At 32.5% G+C, this 25,357-nt stretch overlaps 1 long non-coding RNA gene across 2 annotated transcripts in view; it reads right to left on the bottom strand.

Moving 5' to 3' along the window:
* Nucleotides 1-25,357, bottom strand: part of LOC143248376 (uncharacterized) — a 59,593-nt gene that overhangs the window by 20,940 nt on the left and 13,296 nt on the right. For both annotated transcript variants that reach the window (XR_013026951.1, XR_013026952.1), the window contains exon 2: nucleotides 5,161-5,284. This is a non-coding gene — a long non-coding RNA (uncharacterized LOC143248376). The remainder of the gene's footprint in view (nucleotides 1-5,160; nucleotides 5,285-25,357) is intronic.

The following is a 25,357-nucleotide window of genomic DNA, read 5'->3' as shown; positions in this document are numbered from 1 at the left end:
TCTGCACTGTTCTGCGAAATCGTATCATCACTTATTGAAAACTGTCTATTACAAATATGTGGCTGTTAAAATGGATTTGTTTTGACAGAAGAAGAAATGTGTTCCTTTCTGTTTTTCGTAGCTGCTCTTTTTTGACAGAGAAGAAATAAACTTACCCAGAAAACTATACAAGTGTTCATTTTATATGACACTTTAAATTAGCATGCTATAGTGATAAAATAAAAATATATTGATCATTTACTAAATATTTCGCAATTAAAATATGGTTCCATATTATTGCGCCCACACACATACAGTGACTCAGCTTAAGTCTGAAAGCTTATAACGCTAAAAACCAGTTTTCGATAGCCGTGGTTGGCACAGCATGTTTAGCTCATTACGTAGCTTTGTGTTAAAGAACGAAACAAACACTAAAGTAAATTCGAAATTAGTAGTTGATGTAATGTAGGTTTTAAACTTCTGAAATGTGAAGGTTTTGTACACACTCCACAATTGTATTTATTTTCACAGAACTTCAAACTGTTAACGATTTTTAATTATTTATTAAAATTTCTCATTATCTATGAGTTGACATTCAAATTCATTACAAAACCTACTACAGATATTATGACTTGATAATATAGGCACAACATCATATTTTGTAGAATAAGAAATACCATCATAATACAACTCGTTTTCAATTTACTTTTAATACAATATTTTACTTATTATAACACAATATCATGGCTACAAACTTAGATATTAATGTAACATTACGTTACAATTACAAAATTATTTTATAGTATAATAAAATACAAAGTATTATCTAGTGTAATTATATACTATGAAACCGAGACAAAAAATTGCAGTTTGAGTTTCTTCTTATTGTAAAAATAGGTTGAAATATAACTCATTAAATAAGTGATAAAAGTCTATAATTCATTCAGTTTTTTTTTATTTTCATCGTTAATGTTACAGGCATTATACTGTAGCCCCTGAAAACCAGAATGGTGAGGGAGTGACATCATCAACATTGCATTGATTTTGTGAGAATTTAATATGCGCCTGCATGACCTGTCAATATGCGACACGTATTCGGTACATGAGCAATAATATCCACTCACTCCACATCTTGGCAATGGAATGGTACATTTCACGAACGTATTATTGTTTCGCGATCACAGCGTGTCTTCATGACCGTGATTCACACATGACTAATGTTTCTAATAGGATGATAAGTTTGGTGAATGTTCCGGGTGATAACCGTGGGTAAATGTTGAGGTAACGCTTTCAAAATTATTAATTTGCAAATAATCGCAAGGGAAGAGCTTAAACATTATATGCTTTCACAGGTTATAATTAAATTGTGTATTGTACAATATATACAAGAATGCTTTACACGGGTATGTCATTCTATCACGCACAAGAGAATAAACTACAGAATTGAAATCGTAAATGTGTTTACCTTTAGGGTTAGAATCAGTTTCATTGCCCTTATTACGTTTATAATTAATTTCTAGGAGCGGTAATGCAATTGTAGTGACAGAGATACAATGAATTGAATAAAGTTTTTGACTGTTACTCTTGTAACTCACCTATAGCTGAGAATGCGGAGCATTTGTACAGCATTGTGGCATGAACCCTGACGTTGTCTGCAGCCCTATATAACAGCATTTAGATCATCCCCCAGCAATAGGCCCTTTTTTAATGGGGCGGAAAAGTATTTTCTACCCCACCCTGAATATTTTTAGCATAAAAACTTCTGGCGTCGCTTCGCTCATCAGTTCTTCCTTATCATTATCTGATCCACTTTTAAACAAAGTTAGACATTATTCCCCTGAGCTAATATAATCCAAGGCTTTTGAACATCGTGTTTCGTAATGGAAATGCCCATGTTAACGAGAAATTTCTAAAATAAAACAAGAAAGAAATTTGGTTAATTTCTTTTTACAGATACCTTTTCACGTAAAGTATACAATCACACGTGTTGTGTTTTCTTAGTTATTCACTTTCAACTTTTGTAAATTACCTTATGTGTGAAATCGTATAATAATCAATTAACAGTACTGACCATGAGTATCGAATGGTATGTGATCATATAGGTATTGGATAAAAAACAACAAATATCATCTCTAAATAGAACCCAAATATATTTTGGGCTTTTGTTGTTGTTGTTTTTTATATATCAATTTGTTTTTAATTGTAAATTCATATATATTATATGTATGTATTTATATACATCTATAGACAACCACGAATTCATACTGACAGAAGTAACAATGCACTCTGGTTATATTTGTTTCTATTCTGCATAATTTAGATCGAAATATTAAAACAACATCTTGTTTGTCGAGGTATAATTTAGGTGTTAAGTTTGCTGACCAGGTAGTTTGGTTGTATAATGTAAAACCAGAGCGTGATAGGCATTACTAGCCTTTGAAAGAAAAATCAGTCATACGACAGTTACTTTCAGTTAACTACGTAAACATCTCGAAAAGCAGTCAGTTACAGTCAGCAACTATCTGCTTAGAACGGTTGAGCTGACAAACTAGAGGGAAGGCAGCTAGTCAAAAGCATTCACCGCCAACACTAAGACTATTCTTCTCTGGCTCATTATTAATATTTCATTGTCACTGTTATCACACATCTGTGACCCCAAATTGACCCCAAATTGCATAGAAAATGGGTCACAAACAAGTACTTTTTAACTTCATGATCCTGGCACACTATAAAGCTACCAAATCATAGCATATGTGTTGTTATCGTGTACACTTTATTTGTCTTAAGTAACAACAGCTTAATAAACATAAGAAAAAGTTTATTCATCTTGATGTCGCGTATTTGTTTTGTAAAACAATGAGGTCTGCTTGTTCTGAAAACAAACTGAATGTTAAAAGTTGAGCTTTAAAGACTAAAAGATAACAAAATACCAGGATTATCAGACGTCAAGATAGTTAGAACTGGAGTGTTAATCATCAATAGATTTTTTTTATTTCGTTTTACTTCTTCAGTTCTTCCACTAATCTTTCACTGTATATATGATTTGTTTTGAATTTCGCACAAAGCTACACTATGACAATATGCTGGTCGCGTTTTCCAATCCCCGTACCACCAAACATGTTCGCCTTTTCAGCCGTGAGAGCGTTATACTCTTACAGTCAATCCCACTATTAGTTAATAAAAGAGTAGCCCAAGAGTTGTCGGTCGGTGGTAACAATTAGCTACCTTCCTGCTAGTCTTTCTCTGCTAAATTATGAACAGCTGGCACAGATAACCTCGAGTAGCTTTGCGCGAAATTCAAAACAAGCAAACTTTCCCATGTTTATTTGTCATCGTTTCTCTGAGGTGTGTGCAGTTAATAAGAGCGACATTGTTACAATATTTTAATATAAATTAGTATGCATAAGGAAGAGTTATTGCCATAGGTAATCTAGGGTTGAAGGATGCCGCACTCGGACTATGGCCTAACTTAAAAATACAGTGTAAACACAATCCTTGAGTCTTTGCCTAGTAAAGATATGATTTTCCCTCTGTCTTAGCAATGAGTAAGTTTCTGATGACACTATAGCTAGCCAGTGTCACAAGACATACGCACTTTTTGTTTTGTGTTGAGTACAAAAGCTTCAATTTTTACTCTAATTTAAATTATTCCCTTTTTTTCTTTATTAACAAATATTTTCTATCCTGTCATTGTTTTGATACATAATAGTTGTCTGCTGGTTCTAGTTTTATATGCGAATATGTACACACATTCAATATAACTGCTTTCACAAAATATGAGATATAAAAATCGAACTATTACTTCCTGCTAGGAGAAACTGTAACATGTTCTATTGAAATAAGTGAGTTTTTCATGGGTGCAAGGTTGAAAAATAATATTTATTTTCCTTGTCTTTTACAACTCCAGATGCATTATTTATTACTTGCTGCGACTGTTGTTGAAGTTTGGTACTACACTGACATAAAAAATTGCATTTATGAGTAAGAGAAATACCTTTCTTTAAAATAAAAAATATTTGAAAAAAAATCACTTTTCTTGTAAAGGGAAAACAAGCAACTCAATCTCCTGTTAGCCTAAGTACATACAAAGGAAAACTTAGGTCAGTGGAACTTTTTCACGAATTAATCACAACTGTACTTGAATCTTGTAGGCACCAGTCCTAGGTATTTTATTGTAATTTCATTTTTTATTCCTGTGTAAAATGGTCTCTTTGCTAGTACAGTCCTTGGAACTTAGTCACGACTAAAGCATATTCACCATAATCTATTTTTCCTAGTACCATTACATTCATATTGTTTACTGAAATGGACATTTAACCTTGCATAATTTTAATCTCTGTTTCTAGACGAGCTAGGTGTCATCAGTGTTCAAACTAGCTATCTTGTTTTAATTTTCTTCGTATTGTCATGCAAATTAACAATCTATCCAAACATAAATTGTCGATCTTGTTACACTGGTTTTGAGGCTCTTTAGCTCATGATCACATTGTAGGAAACCCACTGGAGTGTTATAGTGGTTTATTGCGTCCATCGTGGATGGGGCCTAAGTTATAATGCCTGTCGGTTCTGATTATGTAAATTTTACGTTGTCACCGCCTTAGGCCTAATCAACGATCAACGCAGATCACAATTCATATGTAGATTTCCTACATTACAGAGTTTATTTTCGTGTACATCTAGAACAAACCTTTGGTTCACCGAGAGCGTAACAGCTAATTAAACAGCGTGAAAATTATAATACGTTACCAAGGCAACAGTAATGATAAAGACGCTTGCACAGATGGGGAAAATTTACTCAGTTTGCTCTCTCCAGTTTAGATATAGCTAAGATAGGGGTGGTTATCAGTAAAAAAGTAATAACATGTACATGAAGGCCTTTATTTGCGCTTATTTATTGAAACCTACATAGCGTTCAGTAATTTAGGCCTGATGGTCTTCAATAAAGAACTACATTGCTTTCTTTAAAAAAAATCACCTCAACATATCGGAACTGACACCTATAAGTCATAGAATTACATCGCTATATAAAAGCTGTTTTTATCCAAAGAAGTGCTTAACAAACTTGATAACATTGCCTTGTAACTTAAATGGTCGTGCTGTGCATTGTCTATTTGTTTGTTTTGTTTGTTTAGTGATTTTGCTTAGTAAAGACTTTATGAAATATAATTCGAAAGATCTTACCCAAGGCTTTTAAGGCAGTGGATCGACAGTATATGCTTAGTGATGTTGGTGATTCATTCAGAACGGAGGATGTCTTTTTGAGACACATCAGGATGATAAACGGGAAACATCTTCTTCTTCGTCACTACCGAAAGTAAAAAGTATAATGTTTTTTTTACGGTCGTCTAAGTTAGTAACGGCTTTATATTAGATCGTAAAGAAGCAACGTCCACATTTCATGGTCCTTCTTCTTAAAGAAAAAGGATAAACATGATTTCAAGAAGACCTCATTTAACACAAAAGGAAACATACTGAATGTATCGTTACAAGAAAAAGACCCAAGAAATTATCATATTAAACACGAAAATAATGAACTACTTTCAAATACAAGAGATTCATATTGTTCGCGTGTTACAGCTTGCATGCGAGATCATAAAACTAAAAATTAAAAAAACAGACGCCTTCTTTCGATGGAAACTTGATATAAAAGCCAGAATTTAAGCATCTTATTTATCAGAGCCTGTTTAATAAGACGTGGCCATTAGTATCGCTGTCTAGTTAGCTGTAGAGCTTCACGTGGCTAACTGGCCCATCAAAATGATGAATCTTGAAATTATGCAACTTATTTTATACCATCGCTGATTAAGATAAGGTTCCATGTTTAAAGTTTTTTAAATTTATTTTTACGTCAGTTTGATCTTATTTCTGTTTGTCTTATTCAGCAATGAATTAAGTGTTTAGTACATTAACCATACAAACGTTTACCAAAAAATACTGTGAATATCTAATTACATTTTGAAAATATAGTTTCAACCCCTTTATAAAGCTGCGGAGTCATTAATTTATTTCTACATCAGTTGAATATCTATTGATCCACAGACTATGTTTCCAAATACACAAGTTTCTAATAATATCAGACTAATATATATATTTTTTTTACATTCAACTTAAACTTTACTTTCGCCCTTATAAATTTCACGCTATAGATTTCATTCATAGTCTATTCAAAATAATCGAAATAAAATTCTTATAGGCATCTCTAAGATCATTAATTATAAAAAAATGGTTAACAGTTCTGTTTTGTTCGGTAAAGTCTAAGGATTTACAACGCTAAAATCAGGGGCTCGATTCCCCTCGGTGGACTCAGCAGGTAGTCTTATGTGGCTTTGCTATAAAAAACACACACACACTGTTTTGTTTTTTCTAAATACGAAATAAAAACAGATTTACTCTCTTGGAAAATTTATATCTAATGGCAAAACGCTTCTAAGAAACGTGGTTTCTACGAAGATACAGCAAAGGCAAAGGAAAACCAATGGTTTTTGAAATAAACGGTAGAAAATAGGGCATCCTATGGCTAGAAGAAAAAAGTGTATAATTAATATAATTTTGATCTGTTTTAATCACTTCTTCATGATGGGCGCTCAGATACGTTGAAGCTGAAGGCAAACCATAGAAATCGTGTGCTATTAAATACAAGTACAAAATACACATGTTTTTGGCTTGAGAGATGTCTATTTCTTATTTTTAATTATAAAATAAAGAAACTGTCTTAGGCTCTCTACGCATATCTTCACGGTAGTCTAATATTGTTTCAAACTTCTACTAAATCTTCCCACGCAGAAATATAAACAAACAATAACAACAGCAAAAGTGTTTTCATGTTAGTAGTTTAGAGATCTTAAAATACTAAATTCTGATATCTCAAATTGAAGGTAGACAGAGATCTCCAATAATGGTCTGCCTTCGCGCCAACCCTGTAGACATGCCCTTATAAGTGAGATTCCAATGATGCACCTGAAAATCGCATGATTAATAGTCAAACATCATGTATTTATGTTACCATTATAACACATAGTGCCTATTTTACTCTTTTCAGTTTGATACAAATCACATGGTTAGTAGGCAAACATCATTTATGTTACTATTATAACAAATATGCCTGTTTTACACATACTGATTATGAAGTATCTATCCCACCACCCCCCACATACCCGAGGCTAAACAACAATAATCTAATAAATCTAAAAAATCAGCTTTTGTTACCCACGATTGACACGAAACAGACAGTTTATTTACGTAGTTTTGTGCTTAATAACAAATAAACAATATTTGATATATTATCTATACTTTTAAATATTAAAGTTACTTATATCAAAATATCTTCACATGTTTCTCGAAATTTCAATCTAATTCTATCCGTTATGGTAATAAGATTGTATTAATATGATGATAATAAATAAATAAAAAACCATAGATTCTATATTATTTCTTACTGTTTGTGGTGTTAAATTTCTTACTGCAATCGCTAGTACATGAAGCTCATCCGCAGCATCCGTAAGTGTACACTCGTAAACAGCTAAACTGTTTACCATTGTAATATACGTTGAGTCTGATAGCATCAGCAGTGAGTTGTACACCGTACTTTTACATGTATCATACAAGCAAGCAGACATCTATTATGAACAAGTAAGACACTCTGTTGAATCTTTTAATACCTTAGTACCACTAGTGACAAATGTAATATATAAAATTCACATAAAAATTTTCATTATCTATAACTTCAGTTCGTCTAATTCTTTAATATAAATACTAACTGTTGAAATTATTTGTTTATTCCACGTAAATAGACGTTTGTAATTAATACAAAGCTTAAATTGGAGTTTTTATAGCATCAAGATCTTTAATAGAGTGTCATCTCACAAAATACTGACTCAGACTACTAGAAACCGAGTTTCGATACTGGTGGTGGGAAAAGCACAGATGGTAATGATGTGTTATATGGTTAATACCAAACAAACAAACACAAAATACTAAATTGCTCTAAAATGTTTATATATAGCATAGAGTTATTTTATTCCTGCTCAAACAAAACAAAAGAATAACATCAATCATAGGTAAGATAGTTAGCTGTATGAAAGTTATATGATATTTATCGCCTTCGGGGTTCGTTCAAACAAATGGATTATAACACTTCTCTTTCTTTCCCAACACGTTTCTGTTGAATATATGATAAAAAAGAGCGATTGTTTGTTTATTTTTAATTTCGCGAAAAGCTACACGAGGGCTATCTGCGCTAGTCGTCTCTAATTTAGCAGTGTAAGACTAGAAGGAAAGAAGCTAGGCATCACCACCTACCGCCAACTCTTGGGTTACTCTTTTACTAATGAATAGTGGGATTGACGGTCACATTATAACGCCTCCACAGGTGAAAGGGGTGATCATGTTTGGTGTGACGGAAATATGAACACGCGACCGTCAGATTACGAGTCGAGTGCCTTTACCACCTGGCCATGCCGGACCAAAAAAAAAAGCGAATTACAAGCAAGTGTATTCAATTCAAGCTAAAGTTTTGTTATTATGTCTTAATAAGATTTCTGAAGAACCAAACATAGACAAAACAGTTATTTTAAGGTGTATCCAGCAAATAAAACATAGACGAAACAGCCACTGTAAGGTGTATCAAGCAAGACAATACAGCCAGTGTATGTGTTTGGAAAACTCCTACTTGTGTACGATTGTGGATACAGTTTTGTTTATGAATTTTAAAAGGGTATTTGCGCGCTGTATCTCTCCTTCCATCCGCATTGTGGTTTATAAGATGTCCGCGAACGTTTTTGTCGCTAGTCACAAAAGTGCGATTTTTCAGATCCTTGCATCTACCGCATGCGCGGTACTAGTGTCCGTAGTTTTGCGCACACACGAGGGGTCCTTTTCTAACGATGTTCAAGAACAGAAAATTAGAGTTTTTTTAATTTTTTAAAGAAAGTCTTTATCCATTGGACACAAAGTAGGGTGAAGAGAAACAGTTGTTTATGATAGTCCCTGCTTATCTTTGAGACTCTTTAAGGGGCGTGATATCTTCTCGACCAAAATAACTACCAAAAATCGGCAGAACGGTAGGAAAAGAGAATCTTTTTTCTTTATGAGCGTTTCACCAAATCACTTTACTCACTCGAAAGCAAAGTATTTTTCTCAGAAGAATTTTTATACCTTGTATGGGTATTTTTATATACACTCACGATTTGTTTTGACATATAATAACCACTTTTTTAAAACTTAAACTGGTAGTACACTGTACTAATTCATTCCATAAAAAATATGGCTGACGTAATTCCGGTACAAGCATAGTTGGCTGGTTATGGAGCTCAACTCACAACCTGAGAGTCGCAGGTTGGAATCTTAGTCACACTAAATATGCTCGCCCTTTCAGGCGTTATTATGTGCGGTCAATCCCACTATTCGTTAGTAAAAGAGTAGTCCAAAAGTTCAAGGTGGGTGATGACGACTAGCTGCCTTTCCCCTAGTCTTTCACTGCTAAATGTACGCGCGTGCTCGCTTGTCCTAAACACCACTAGAAGTGACCCTTTTCCCTTTACAATGACCGTTTTAATTGTGTACACAAACCCTTGTATCAATTAATAATTGTTATATTTTTTATATAAAATCTAACCATTTTCTCATGCCACAGTATTTGATATGTTAATAGTAATCTGAGATATCTGATGTTTTACTACGAACATATTTATATTTTTCAACATTGATTTCGCTAAATTATAATTGCAAATTCTATGAAAACCACGACATCTAGCGGAGAGAGCTAGTAAAGAAAGATCAAAATGTCTTTCATCGGTATGTTTTTTTTAACTCTCTTAAATTTTTTTTATTATGATATCTTCTCTATCTTCACCTATTCTGTCCCCAGTCAAGACAGAGGTATGTCTACAAATCTGCAATGCTAACATGAAGGGTTCGAGTTTCTTCGATGAACATAGCACATAGTCCAATGTAACTTTGCTATAAAAAAATACATACATACTCATGTTCGCCTATTTTGTTTACACTTTATAGAAAGTATTTCGAAACACTAAGAAAATAATAGCAGTATCTTACTAATTAGTGTCAGGAGTCTATACCCAGTCACTTGTTCGATGAATAATTAAAAATACCCTATTAACAAGTACTTTTTTTTTCCAAGCAATGAACAATATTTTTCACTCTGAATCTATACAATCTGAAAGAAATTTTTGCTTATGGCAAACAAAGTTGGTTTAGTGTATAGCGTGATATTGATTGGAACTTTAAACAGATGCATACAATTTATATTTATATATAATACAAATAATTTATTATAAAGAAGTTGCTTAAAGTCTTTAGATAAAAGATGCGATGCAAATAAACCTTGACGTCCATTCTACATCAAATTATAATACTAGGGGTCGATTTTAATGATTCATAGAGGGCTACTTGAATGTTATGAAAAGGAGTGCTTATGCTAATACAGCAGTGTCTTGCTGTACGTACAAGCCGTGACGCCACAGGCGACACATATTTGATTTTTGTCGAAAGCGCAATATCACTTCAGACAATCTTACGCCTGGAGAGAAAATTAAAACACCACACGTTTCAAGAAAGAGTACTTTTATAGCGATTTAGCTAACCTATATCAAGCCAAAGATGTGGGATTCTGAATAAGGGAGCCTTTAATATACACTGAGGAAACTAAGATTTTTTGATAGAAGAATGCTTAGATTAGAATGACAAAAATAATATTTGTAACCGCATCCAAAAACAATTCACAATTATACTTTCATCTTAAAAGAAAGGTTAGGGCTATGAAAGAGAACCTTTCGACTCAAAACGTCACTCTGATGATATACGACATGTCTTTTAAAACAATTAACAAGATAATAACAAAATATTCGAAACTAAATCAATGGCTATTTTCATGCAGAAAAGTGGCTGAAGAAACTGGATTAACACCAACTTCATGCACCTTTGGTGTGCTTAAACTCAAGCCGACGACCACTTACAGATTTGCCAAGCTTAATACAGTAAAAATATGAATGTGAGGTAAAATGCAGATAAGCATGATCATCCAAATGAACACAATCTAGGATGAAGCAATTTCTTGAGTAATACATGGCTTTGAAATGTTTTTATAAAGTGTGTTTAACACAAGTAGTTTTTAACTTGTCAAAGCCTGCATACAGCCTAGATATACGAACAAAAATAAGTACTAGCTTAGAAACTGGTTCTGGGGATAACCAAAATATTTATGGTTGTTGCTGAAATCCAAGAGAGAAGTATCGTATCGTTCAGTTCGTATCATTAAACCACGAAGTATGGTTTATTAGAATAAGAAATTATCTGAGAAAAACAAATTAAAGAATTGTTTGGGCACATTATTCAGTTTAGTTAATAGTACTCATTGGAATAGTACGAGTATTGTTAAAACTGTGTAAACAGTGTACATAAATTATAATCCTACTAATAATGGTGTAAATGTTACGTTTTATTTTTCAAAAATATCTAAATTTTTAACATTTCAATTTCTGAGCAAAGAGTAATTCATGTACACAAAGGATTAAATTTTACTATTAAGCGCTAAACTTACAGTTTAATACATATCCGCTTCAAACAGTTGGGCAACCTTTGTAGAAAACTGAATTTTTCAAAACTTTTATTATCAAATAGAATACAACTCTACTTGAATGCACAAAGTGGCTTATGACATATTTTAGCTATAGATGAAAAACATGCGCACACACATATATAAATATATTTATAAAAAAGTCCATTGAGTACCAATAATAATCGATATCACCCATAGCAACGTTTTAAAGTTTTGAAAAATTCTTTTGATGTTAAAAATTTAGTGTAGGCTTAGAGAATACACGCACTCAGTCGTCTTAACTTTAAAACCACCTACGCATTACTTAAGTAACAATAGTTTCAGAAAAATCTACACGTAACATCTAGCAGAATTTCTTGGGCGGAAATCGCAGATGTAATTTTCATCGACTTAATCATCGTTACACTGTTTGTAAATGAAACCCACTGTCGCAAGGACAATGAATTAGACAAAAGGTAATTTTCAATAAACCATAGATACAAGTTGTAAAATAAACTCATTGTAGCAAACAGTGCATAAAACAGTGGGTAATTTCAAACAATCCGTTTATAGAAGTGATAAAGATAAATGTTGCATTAAATTCATAGATACTATTCTCGTTAATGTGAAATATTGAAAGTGTTTTTAGCTGCGATTCTAATAAAAATAGAGATAATAAGTCAAAATTTGTTGTTGAATTTATCTTTTATCCTAAAATCAGCCTGGCACGGCGAGGTGGTTTCGGCGCTCGACTCGTAATCTTGAGGATTGCGGGTTTGAATCCCCGTCTCACCAAACATGATCGCCCTTTCAGCCGAGGAGGTGTTATGATGTGACTATCAAAACCTACTATTCGTTGGTGAAAGAGTAGCCCAAGAGTTGGCGATGGGTGGTGATGACTAGCTGCCTTCCATCTAGTCTTACACTGCTTAATCGATAGCCCTTGTGTAGATTTAGGCGAAATTGAAACCAAACCTAAGGTTCAAGCAAACACAGACTTCTGTAAACTACAAAATAGCGAAAATGAAGCAGGCCTAACTCAGGTTAAGCTTATTGGTTACTCTTGCTTATTCTAAGTGTACGTTTATTGATTTTACCGTTTTTAAAGCCTTGATGTATTTAAATTCAAAACGAACTTATTCCCAACTAGTGCCCAGAAATGATAGTTATTAAGTTCACCAAATAAATATCTTGAACTAATAATCTTTACGGTGTTGAATAAGATAACACCATAAAACATTTGCATCATTTAAAGCCACATGAAATTAAATGTATTCATAGATGGTAATAGCCACCCACTTGTTCGATGTAGAATTGAAAATATGGATCGTCTCTTTAAATGATTGTTGTTAAATAATAAGGAAAAATGTCACTACACATTCTACATTTGCAGTGTATATATCACAATAAAACTACAAATGTCTTATCGTAGAATTTCACGCAGTTCCGTCAACAGAGAAATAACCGTTGCTGTGTTAAAGCAAAATTTTGCAAAAAAAATGCTCACTTTTTATTTTACAGATATGTTTAACTTGTTTAGCAAAATTAAAATATTCAAGCTTACAGAAAGGGTAATTCAATTACACCAAACACATTAGATATAATATCAGGTAATGTGAGTATGTAGCAGTAATTGTTTTATATTTCACTACCATGTTCAACAACTCTAAAATATATTAGGCTTTTCCCTGCAAATGTTCCATTACACTCACTTTAAAGGTATCACTTAAAAATAGTCTTGTTACTATGAAATGTTACATGTCCCAATTATTCTATTTTAATACTCATTTCTCTAACGCATATTATAATAAATAAAGCACAATGCTTTCTATATTAGTGTTTTTTTGTTTTCACGAAATTCTATTATTGGATATAAACCAATGTAAACTAAATTGCAAAAGTCTCAACTTTTATGTATTACTTTTTTATCATTGTTAAACAAACTTGGTTGTCCTCAAATCCGTCAATCAAACAACTAAATATAACCAAGATATTTGTTTATCTAACTGTCAAAATAATAATTGTCTACAATGATAAAAGTTTGAAAGGATACGGAAATGTAAGTATCTTGCCAACAAAGTTTGTAACGGAAGTTTACTTGTGGAATTGTAAGTAAGAGGGTTTTTCAAAATTCTTTTTTTACGTAAAGAAAGCATCGTCTTGTTTCCTCAACAACTAGCCATCATTCATAGTGAAAAATGTTTAACATAGGGAAGGCGACAGTAATCACATTTTCAGTGAAAATCAAAAACAAACAGAGACAAAACTTCCATTAGGAATGACATCAAATGCTGGACATTCACATACTGTCTTGGAAATTGATTAGATTTAAAGAATGGCCACTGTCCGTTGTACACTTGACCTATATCATCTGTGGGGCTGGTCACTAATGTTATCTGTCAACAACAACTTTGTTTTATTTGTAATCAAGTTATCTTGCTGACAAACAACGAAATAAAATATATATATATACGTTTTGTTCCATACAAAAAAAGGTTCACCAAATACTATCTATATTATAGTTTCCTTGAAAACAACTTGTCCTTCGAAACACTGAGAAATAACAGCAACATAAACTCTAAAAAACAGCACACATTTAACACATCGAGTGTCACTACTCGTGAACTTTTCCTTATAAACACTGTTTGTGTGATTATAAAAACAAAATACACTGCAATTGGCTTTTCTAGCACATTAGTACTGAATATATATCACAATGTTTATACAAATATAAAGAAAATTACGGGAAATTCAGTCAGATAAATACACTTAAACTAATATTAATTCAAAGGCTGCTTTGTTATTGTTGTTAATTTTTTAGAGAAAAACAATTCAAATGGTGTGATATTTACCAATGTTTACTAAACTTCAAATGATTAAGTTAACTTACTCGTTACAATAAACTAATTCACAAGATATTTAAGACATAAAACACGATAAACAAACGTGTAGTTTCTTCCTATGTGGAATATATTTCATTGAGCAATCCAATCATCACAAAATATTTGTAGTTTTTTTTCTGGTAATTTATAACCTACGAAACTGCGCCACGTTAAGCTTAGGATAACACTTTATAGAATAATATCGGAAAGTAGCATATCGGTACATTTGACCTGATGAAACGCCAAACTAATTCACCTTGACACATTTCAGTCTGTCTTCGTTGTTTTCAGAATCGTATGAAGTCATGAAACTATGAACACCACAATGATGAAACAATTTGTCTTCTTAAGGAAATATTTGCCACCATAAGTAATTTTGAATTATATTAAACATCTTCTTCTATGATAAATGAGAATGGAAAATGCACAGACGAAACAAAACATTAAAGTATGTATTAGCTAAATAATTGAACAATATATAAACTGTGTATATACATATATATATGTTTTGATAAGAATTTTGAAATACATTCTTTAAGTTAGGCTTAAGCTTAAAAATATTACTTTGTATGAATAATGCGAAATTGAAATTTGAGTTCCAAATCCAAATACTGTTGCTATATTTAAAAAAATAATAATATTGATAATGTGTTGTCAGTTTCCTCGCACAAAACACGTAACAATAAAATATTTCACAAACTTTTAGCATTGGAGTAATAAATTACAAGCATTGAAAACAATTTCTTTGTATCGTGTTGTTTGATTTCTTTCTACAGCTTACAAGTCTACGTTTAATAAAAGTTGAGCAAAAACGACCTTTACACTCCATATAAATATAAAATAATGTATTTTTATTTAAACCAACGTTTCGCCTTTGCAGTTTTGGCAGGGTTAATATACATATTTACTACAGTGTATAGTACAATATTTTGAAAGACAACGAAAAATATTATGTCTATGATGTTTCACTGTATATAATATAGAGCTATAGATTAATATGAAGAAGTTATCGTCTCTTTATTTGTTGTGCATGCGTTACTTTCTGCACAAATTAAACAAGTATAAAGTGACTCGAGTAGAACAGTTCAAGGACACAAAATACTTGTAACAGCCCTAGTAGTTGAGCGTTCAACTGTTGCTTACAAATGTTCTATGAAGATAACTTTCTCTGTAATATTGAACCTTCATAGATAAACTACTTTTATTTATTAACTTTTCCCAACGATTATCCTTTAACTTATTTATTTCTGTAAAGGTGGACCAAACATTAGTTTTAATTATTATTGTTCGACTGTCTGTTTATGGCCCGGCATGGCCAGGTGGTTAAAGAACTCGACCCGTAATCCGCAGGTCCCGCGTTCGAATCCTCGTCATATCAGACATACTCGCTCTTTCAGTCGTGGAGGCATTATAATGTGACGGTCAGTCCCACTAGTCGTTGGTAAAAGAGTAGCCCAAGAGTTGGCGGTGGGTGGTGATGACTAGCTGCTTTCCCTTTAAGCTTACACTGGTAAATTAGGGACGGCTAGCACAGATAGCCCTCGTATAGCTATGCGAGAAATTTAAAAAACAAATAAATTGTCTGTTTCTCCGTGTCCTCCTCTGTAAATCTGTGGGTGTTTTACGGATTTTCATTGAATTTGGTTGACTTGTCATTTGTTATCAATGCTCTTAATTACTGGATAGCTGGTAATCTTTTTTTCATTAGGTGAACGTGGTCACTAATGAGCATAGTATTTATCAGTAAGCGTGAAGACTTATAACGCTAAAATTCGAGTTTCGATGCTTCCTATGGGCAGAGCAGAAATAGTCCGCTCTGTAGCTTTACGCTTTCGAAATTACTGACATACACTTTGACAGTTGCTCAATATAAAACACCTGGATTTACACAATGAGTGGACCTTACATATTTGAACGATGTGTTCAAGTTTATTTCTTTTTTGCCTAAATATAGCGCACTGAAAGAGATAAACAAGTTTTAGAAAGTGATTGATTGTTTTGGATATTTACAGAATCTGCTGATGACTTTGGCTAGCTGTTTCAATTACAGAAAACAACATTTTTCTGACCTCTACAAAGAAATAAAAGACGTAAGCAGCATGTAGTGTTTTTCATCACTGACTAACGATTTAGCCAGTTTGGTCGATATATCTCTGTTTTCTTGTTGTTGTTTCTGTGTTATATTTCATGTTATTGATGGAATTGAGTGCTTACAGTTAATTTTTTTCTTCTGCTAATACTGAAGAGATCAAGTTGAGCCTTCACGAACGCCCCTAATAGAATAATATTACATTATATACTTTCACTGTTCAGATTAATACCTCTATTCCCACCTAATTTCGATAGATCCATACTATTGGGTCATAAAAAATTCATATGTTTTTCTGAAAGCAGTTCATAGATAATAACCAAATAACAGATAGTAATATTCCTCAAAACAAGAGTTTTCTCGTATTCTTGGTAAAGACGACAACTAAGTAGAAGCCACAGACATGGAAAGAAATGAAACTATGTATAATACATAATGAGTTGATTGTAAATGAATGTTCGAACAACTATTTAATCCTTTATTTCTCCACATTTAGTGTTTACTGGTCATACTGACGTATTTTGCTTCCTCACAGTCACTACATACCTTACAGAATGGGCGCAATATATACAACACAGTACTTCATTACTGTTATGGTTGAATCATATGTTGTATTTTATGCTAAAGTACAAAACTAACGTTAAGCAAATTCTGTTTTGCTTCCTGAAAAATAAAAAAGCAATTTCTTAACGTGTATGTACTAGTTTTATTTATCAGTGAAAATCCGGCCTATCAAATGAGGTCACAGTTTGGAATAATCGTTGCTCAACGAATATTCCATCTTCACGATGAGTCATCCTGCCTTTTCGATATGACCACCAAAACTTATTAAACCAGGCTTCAGATTTATATACTATAATACTGTCACGTAAGTTATTGTTTAAGCTCGAGCAGTTTATAAGAAAATACCGGGTTCCTTTTCAGTTTTCAATAGATTATACCAAACATAGGTTTTAATAGCATGATGTCAGATCAATAAAAACATCAGATAACGACTTTCTAATGTCGGGTGGAGTCTACTAGGAATTACATTAATAATGTACTTCGTTCGAATCCAGAAGTTATTTTCTAGTCAATTCATTCTTGAATGTGATCTTAAAGCAGGTTATACTACTTTGTTACCAATGAGGTTTTGATTCGTATAAAGTTACTTGTATGTTGAGATCGGAAACTAAAAAGTGTGTTACTCTTTTACATCGCAAAACTCCGAAGGATAAATAATAAAAAATTACTTTTCAACCAACTGAGTCATTTATCTAAGTCAGCCAACAATAGCAAATGTTTATGTTTCACTTTTTATCTTCCAACTTGAAAAAAAAAATCCACTCTAACTGGAATTCCAGTTTAAGTATAAACAATTGCTTTAAATATTAATCTATTTATTTAAAAAGTACACAATGTAACTAACAAGAGACTAAAACGTGTACATATGTTTCAAATACTCAGTTTACTGTCGGTGATGGTAGTTACTGTTGATATTTAATATTCCTTTTTCTTAATGAAGTTTACGAATTTCACTCATGGAATGTGTTACTCTACGTATACTTGAGACCAGAATCTGATTATGTTTTAATCCCATAGATAAGCATGGATTTCTTTATGTTAAATTTCTAAATGTAGTTACTCTTTACATCTTTATGTTTTTTCCTGCAAAGAAACAGAATTATTATCCTAAGCATAGGAATCCCTAAACTTGGATTTAACTACTCTATAGAAGAAAGCTCTAGAATAGCTTCCATCGTCAGTCTTACAGATCATGTGAGTCATAGTCAGAAGACACTAACCAGCAGGTTAGCACTGCACCTTATAGTTCTTCATAAAGTTATAGATATTGTTTTTAATAAATCAGACTGTAGTAAAGCAGTATAGCTTCTTCTTTTACCAACACTGTTACGAAACCGAAACAGTACAAGCAGTTAAGTTGTCATTTATTATTTTGTACTGCGACAACGTCACTGATTAAAACCTCTACAAATAAATCACTGGGTGTCGTTTTCTGCAAAAGTAAGACTAGAAGGATGATATGTTATAAAAACTTACTAAATGTGGTTTTGTTGTGACATGATTATAGGCCTGAAAAACTCCATAGTTTTGTTATATGTAATTTTATGTAAACAATGTTTGTTTTTTCAGACTAGTAAAGTGTCATTTTTCATTATGTGCGCCATCTTATTGAGAGATTGTGCCATGGCACTAGTATATGTAAGTAAATGTAATGAATCACTTACGGTATGTTACACACAATCAGAAGTTTTGTTTCTCGTGAAGATGTATGCGCGGATATATTAAATGTTTTCTATCTTCTTTTATTAATATAGAAAATTTCAAAGATTTTGTTTAGCTTCATTTTATGTAGTTTTAACAAAAACGCATAGTCCAGAAAAACGATGACTTGTTTTTTGTTTTTCTTACTTTTGTTTCTTTTTCAGCCATCAGTACCTTGTTTCATCTTTGATTATTGTGCAGAACAAGTCAACAAGAGTAAAGCTGTTCACTGCCCGAATATGTGATATCTAAATGTTATACAAGAACGACCGGTCCTGCGGTAATGCACATTTTCATTTTTGTGAGTAAATCCAACGTGTTTTTTTTTATTACAGAGCATTAGTTTATTAATGTCAATTTTAACGTGATTTGGTTGAAAGGAAGACATCTCCAGAGATGGTAGCTGCTGACAGACGTTTTAATTAAATAGAAGACGACTATACAACATCTATAAAAGTATACACCCATCTGTTTCTTTATTTTGCAATAATAATAAAGTACTTTTGTTTCAATTTACATTCCGTGTTCAGTCTATTTAATTTCTTAGGTTACAACTCAGCTAAGCTCAGATATACTTTGAAAATTGTCTGATTAATCTTTCCTTCCGTTATAAAGCTGAACTACCTAATACTCATGAAAAAAACAGACCCGCCACAAAAATATTAAAAATATTCATTTCATATAGGATATCAACTTGTCTAAGATTCTGTCCGTTGTTTTTATTTGTAATTCATTAGGAAATGTCAAAATTGAAAAAATTGTATTCACTGTGATATTTAATTTAAATTGGTATATGGTTAAATTGAAGACTTTATAAGATAAGTTTAGAGTCATTTAATTGTTATGAATGAAGACAGATTAATTTCGTTTTGTTATTGTTGGCATATCATTTTTGTTCTACATTTACTAAAGCAAATAAAAATGGTATCTGTTTTTAATTTTACATAACAATACCTGTCTCATACTTCATAAAAATATTTTAGTACATTTTTTGCATTATTGATTATTTTGTATTTTATTTTTGCACAATAATATACACTAGGATATAAAGTCTGATCTTCGATATTCTCGAACAGATATTAAAATACTTTAATCACTTGTTACTCGCGTTATTAATTGCAGTTATAAACAAACTGTGATTAAGGGGCTAGGTTCAAATATTTCTGTTTCGTTATCGATCAAATAAAATTACATTCCACACTTTCAGGCCGTTTGTGCGTTATAAGGACGACAGACAAATCCCATTATTCGGTCATCAAGAGTAATCTATAAGTCCAAAGTGAGAGATAAAACAGTACAGTAAAGATTCAGTTCAAACAAGACTTTAAAGTTCTTACTATTGACTGGTAAAGCCTGCGCATATAAAATGCACATACACAAAAAAAAACACACGTTAGACTTAAAAGGAAAACAAATATTCTCAAAACGGCTTGGTATATTCCATCCAAACCTTTACTAGAATACTAAATAAGATATTGCAAAGGTTTTAGAGGAATTAGAAAATCAGCATATTTTTGGTACATTTTGCATAAGCCAAAAAAATATCACAGTTCTAAGATAAACGATATAATCATTACCACTTGTAGTTTGTTTATTTTTCTTACATTTACATGTGTTTCTTTGAAAATGTCAAGCACAAAGTGAAAGATAAATTAAACAGCTAATGATAGATGAACATTAGATCACTGTAATCACCGACTTTAGGGTGTCAGCCCCTATATCATGTATTAAGTGAAGGAACATAAAAAGTCAATATACATAGTTTTAAATTTAGTACACATACTTTCGCAGAATAATTACTAATAATAGGCATGAAGGTTTATTTATAGCGATGCTTTAGACACATATGTTTTATTAGAAAAGGTTGCTTTTTACTAGTAAAGTTTTATATTTGCTTAGTAGGGAATGTGTGTCAATATTAGTATATGTTTTCCAATTGTATTCATTATAGACAGATAATTTAGTTACACAAAAACTATAAATTCTCGCTGTATTCTCAAACAAATCTCTATGACATTCTGTTTCTTCATGGTAACATTTTACATCTCGAAATTTCTCTAAAATGTTATTAACAGCCCAATTAATACAAACGCAACCATACGATCTGAAATGGTCATGGTTACAATTACACTTGGACATATTTATTAAAAGGTCCAACAGGTCACTCAACTGCAAGTCTAAGGACTTGAAACGCTAAAAATCTGGCTTCGATACTGCGATGGCAGAGCAGAGATAGCCCATTTCGTAGTTTTGTGATTAGCTTTATTTCATGGTTTTATTTGATTAAGATGCAAGGATCGGAACATAACGTTTAAAGTGTAAAAAGATAAAAGTATTTAATTTTGGATCTCGACTGTGCGATTTTGTTAAAGACCGACTGGATCGTGTTTATGCATCTTAATCAAATAAGACCATGAAATAAAGCTTTGCATTCTTGAAAACCGAAACGATGATAAATTACAAAACTTCTGAAGGTTACTTAGGAAGGTCAAAACGTTGTTCTCTCCTTATCAATAAAAGTGTTAATACCAGTACCAGCCGTTCTGAAGTGGCATCTTTTCTCTTCAGGTCGAACTGGTAGTATCAGAAATTAACTGGATTAGTGTATCGGCTAAGCTCAGACTATAACCAGTTCAAACCTATTAATGAAAAGTAACCCATACAGTTCCGACACAGCTTTTAATGCTAAGTCTGAAATTTCTCTTATTAAGCCTGGTTTAAGTTTAATGTCTAGCCATTTAACTTGTTAATAAGGTGTGAGCTAATTTCAAACTTTTTCTTAACAGTAGGGATGTTGTGTTCTGTAACAAAAGTGATCAACATGAGCTGAAAAGGTTACAGTGAATAAACCATCATTTGAAGTGTGCAAACAAGATATTAATTTGGAGGAAGGACCAATTCCGTAAAACTGCAGAGGAATTGTCACATTTCATCTACATACAAGTCGTACACGAGGACGTTCATTACAAAACTCTAGCATATACTCTAAGAAAATAAAGTGTTGTTTCAACAATTATATTTTACTCTTTTAAAGGTGTAAGTTTAGAATAATTTACAAATTATTGCAATTTATCTAAAATTGTAAACTTATAAACAGAATCGCGTTATGTAAGTAAAATTAATTTAAAAACAACTATTAACAAAATTACTAACATCAAGATCATTTTATAAGCAACATTTTAGGAATACATTTTTAGAAAGTATAAGTTTTTAAGAGCTATACATACACAACAAAAAACTAAACTAACTTGTAAGAACTATGATTTATTAAAATGTTACGCAAATGTTGATTTTATTATATTAAAGGATTTTGAAGCTTTAATACATGGCTACAGATCGTGTTACTACGCTCAGTCAAACTGTATTTGACGATTGTATATCGTGACAGTACCTGTCACGACTAAACACACCACAATTCCTTGCTGATTTTCATAATCCATCTAGTGTACGAAAACGGCGGTTTCCCAGCACCCAGCATAACAGTTTCATTACACAGAAATCCATACACTCACGTCCGATACTTTCATAAGAAACGATATGAATACCCACATAATTTTCTATCTGCCTGAGATATCCGACGCTTAACGAAACAAATAATTAGAATCCTTATCTTGTGAGCCTATAACCTATAGTTCAAGCTTCCTTACAAATTCAATATTTCTGTGTGGTATAGAAACTTCAGAACACTAATCTGATAGTAAGTAGAGTTTATATGGACCTTTTTATCCAAGTTACCCAGTTGCAGAATCTATTAAGTATAAAGAATTCCTTCAAAAAGATTTTATAACATTATTTGCTTTTCTTTTGAAACATTTTCACAACCATTAACTGGTACAAAACGGCATGATGCCAGTTACAGCTATTCAGACACAGTAGTGCGTACTCTTTATAAATTACCATCCCTACAAACGCTTTGCCCAGGCTATATATCGTTCATACACTTTCCTGAAGTTCGTCTTTATTTCCTGGATATTTTATGAAAGCAACTTGTGCACACGTGACTTGTGACTGTTGTTACTTTTCCAGAGAGATATATTGTTTTTCTTGATTTATATCGCGTACTGCACGTGTCTTGTAGACAACTTTTGCCACTGACCTTTACATTCATGGTTTCTCATCTATTATAGGACGTTAGATTTTGACTAACACTTATGTAATACGACTTCTTACAGGTCTCTTTTTGGATAGTTTGGTGTCTTAAGTTGATTCATGTTCCTTTCTTTTTCAATGCCGTTAAATATAATGATGTTTCAAACGTGGAAATTCTAAATATTCTTTCTGAATACATTATTACGACCTGAGCATATGAATATCGTGCTTCCAAAAGGGGTGTTTTATAGCCTTCCCCAAAGGGATTAATAACCGGCGGCTTCACATTACTTATGTAATAACAGAAAGTTAAAATGTAATTCTGATAGATGCAACTACTACACCATTTTATACTAACCATCGTTGTCAAGTGACTGCTTTATTTGTATATTAAAATAGTTTAATAGAACGTATAAACCCTCTGTATTTAATATTTTATAATTCTGTTGTGTTTGTGTAAAATCACTTTTCTAATAAAGTGCCAATTCACAGTTAGTATAGCTTTTATATCAATACTTTACACTAATAAAAGTGTGAAATCACATTTTCTTTAGATAATAGATGCAGAAAAGAAAATACGAACCACTCTCTAAAAGAAAGACATGCACGTCTGACCTAGAACTATAATTTTCCTAAATTATTTTTTTCCGAAAATACAAAGTTATTAAATCAGATTATTAGTTTTGTTGTTTTTTTTAATATCGCGCAAAGCTACACGCAGGCTACCTGTGCTAGCCGTCCCTAATTTAGCAGTGTAAGACTAGAGGGAAGGCAGCTAGTCATCACCACCCACAGCCAACTCTTGGGCTACGCTTTTACCAACGAATAGTGGAATTGACCGTCACATTATAGCGCCCCACGGCTGAAAGGGCGAGCATGTTTGGTGCGACCGTGATTCGAACCCGCAACCCTCGGATTACGAGTCGCACGCCTTAACACACTTGGCCATGCCGGGCCTATTAAATCAGATATCATTAAATTTATCAAATTTCGTGGCTGGAATGCAAGAGGGATCTATTAACGATTTCCTGGATTACACAGCACAAGTTAGACCTGTTCAGAAATGTATAATATACACTAATGAAATAACCAATGTAAATCAAATAATGTCTACGTTATACGACTTGTTACAGGTCTCTTTCTGGATAGTTTGGTGTTCTAAGACGATTCAAGTTCGTTTCTTCTCTTGTATTGTTAAATATAATCATGCCTCAAACCTGAAAATTCTATGTATTCGTTCTGAATACATTAATTATTAAGGCCTGAATGTATGAATATCTGCTTCAAAAAGGGATATTTTATAACATTCCCCAAAAGGATCAATAAGAAATATCAAAAAACTGTCATTACTTTGAGACATTTAGTTTCACATTTTAAAATATAAGACACCATTTTAAAGAGCTCTGTATGAGATCCACACCAACCACTCAATCAGGTCGGAATTCCTTGTTAATTTGACCGTTATAAATTTTCCAATTAATGAAAATAAATGCAATTTGTGCCACAACCATCTTTAAAATTGTCGAAATGTTCTCTAGTACGTTTTGCACTTTCCTAATAGTAACACGAAGTTTAATAATGAATCGCATTTCTCTAGTTTTTAATTAGCTTCAAATAAATTATTGGACCAAAGATTTTACTTGCTCTAGAACTTTTACTGGTTTGTACTTAAGGTCAATGTTACACAACAGCTATCTGTGCCCACCACGAGTATTGAAGTCTGCAGAACTGCCGCTGTACCACTTAAAGTTGGGTGCTCTAGGAGAAACTAATTTCATATTCTGGAAAAAAAAAATGTTCCAAATCTTCTCAGAAAGTGCATGAGGTGATAAATATTTGAATAAATAAGAAAATTATTTATTTGTATTCGAAAACATCTTAATTTAGAGGAATTAGTTTGGGTGAACAGATTAATTTGTATTTATATAATTATAATATTCAATATTTATATAATATAAAATATGAGTTCAGTTAATATCAATATCTGAGTAGAGAAACCGCACAACTAGAAAAACTGAACTTCAGTCTGGTGTCGGTATTTGATAGTTGTTCATCCATCTTTTTGATAGTAGACACCTATCGAGCAAGAACGTCGTTATAATAAACTATTGCTTTGACTAACTGTTGAAAAGAGTCTGTCATTAAGGCCTATCTGTAGTGGCAATCGAAAACGCAAAGACATCTGTGACTGGGAGAAACTGTATCCACCAAGCTTTCGTGACAAACTGAAAAATAGTCGCTTGGCAGGCCTGTAAATTGGAACAGGCGCCATACTTTGTTCTAATTGAGTGGTTTCTTAAATAGCAGACAAGCTTTGGCGATCTCCAGTTTTAACTTGTGGATAACAAGATTTGCTATAAATCATCCAATAACTAGATGTTCGTTAAGAATCATGGCTTTGCTAGTTCTTTTAAAACTCAAACTGTTGACAATGAATTGCTGATATTGTATGACAAAGGATCGTCTTTCGCTAGTTCTTTTATTAGTAGTTGAATAAAA

This window comes from Tachypleus tridentatus, chromosome 4, assembly GCF_004210375.1.
Source record: "Tachypleus tridentatus isolate NWPU-2018 chromosome 4, ASM421037v1, whole genome shotgun sequence".
NCBI classification, from domain to species: domain Eukaryota; kingdom Metazoa; phylum Arthropoda; class Merostomata; order Xiphosura; family Limulidae; genus Tachypleus; species Tachypleus tridentatus.
This window is presented reverse-complemented; position numbering and strand designations above follow the sequence as displayed.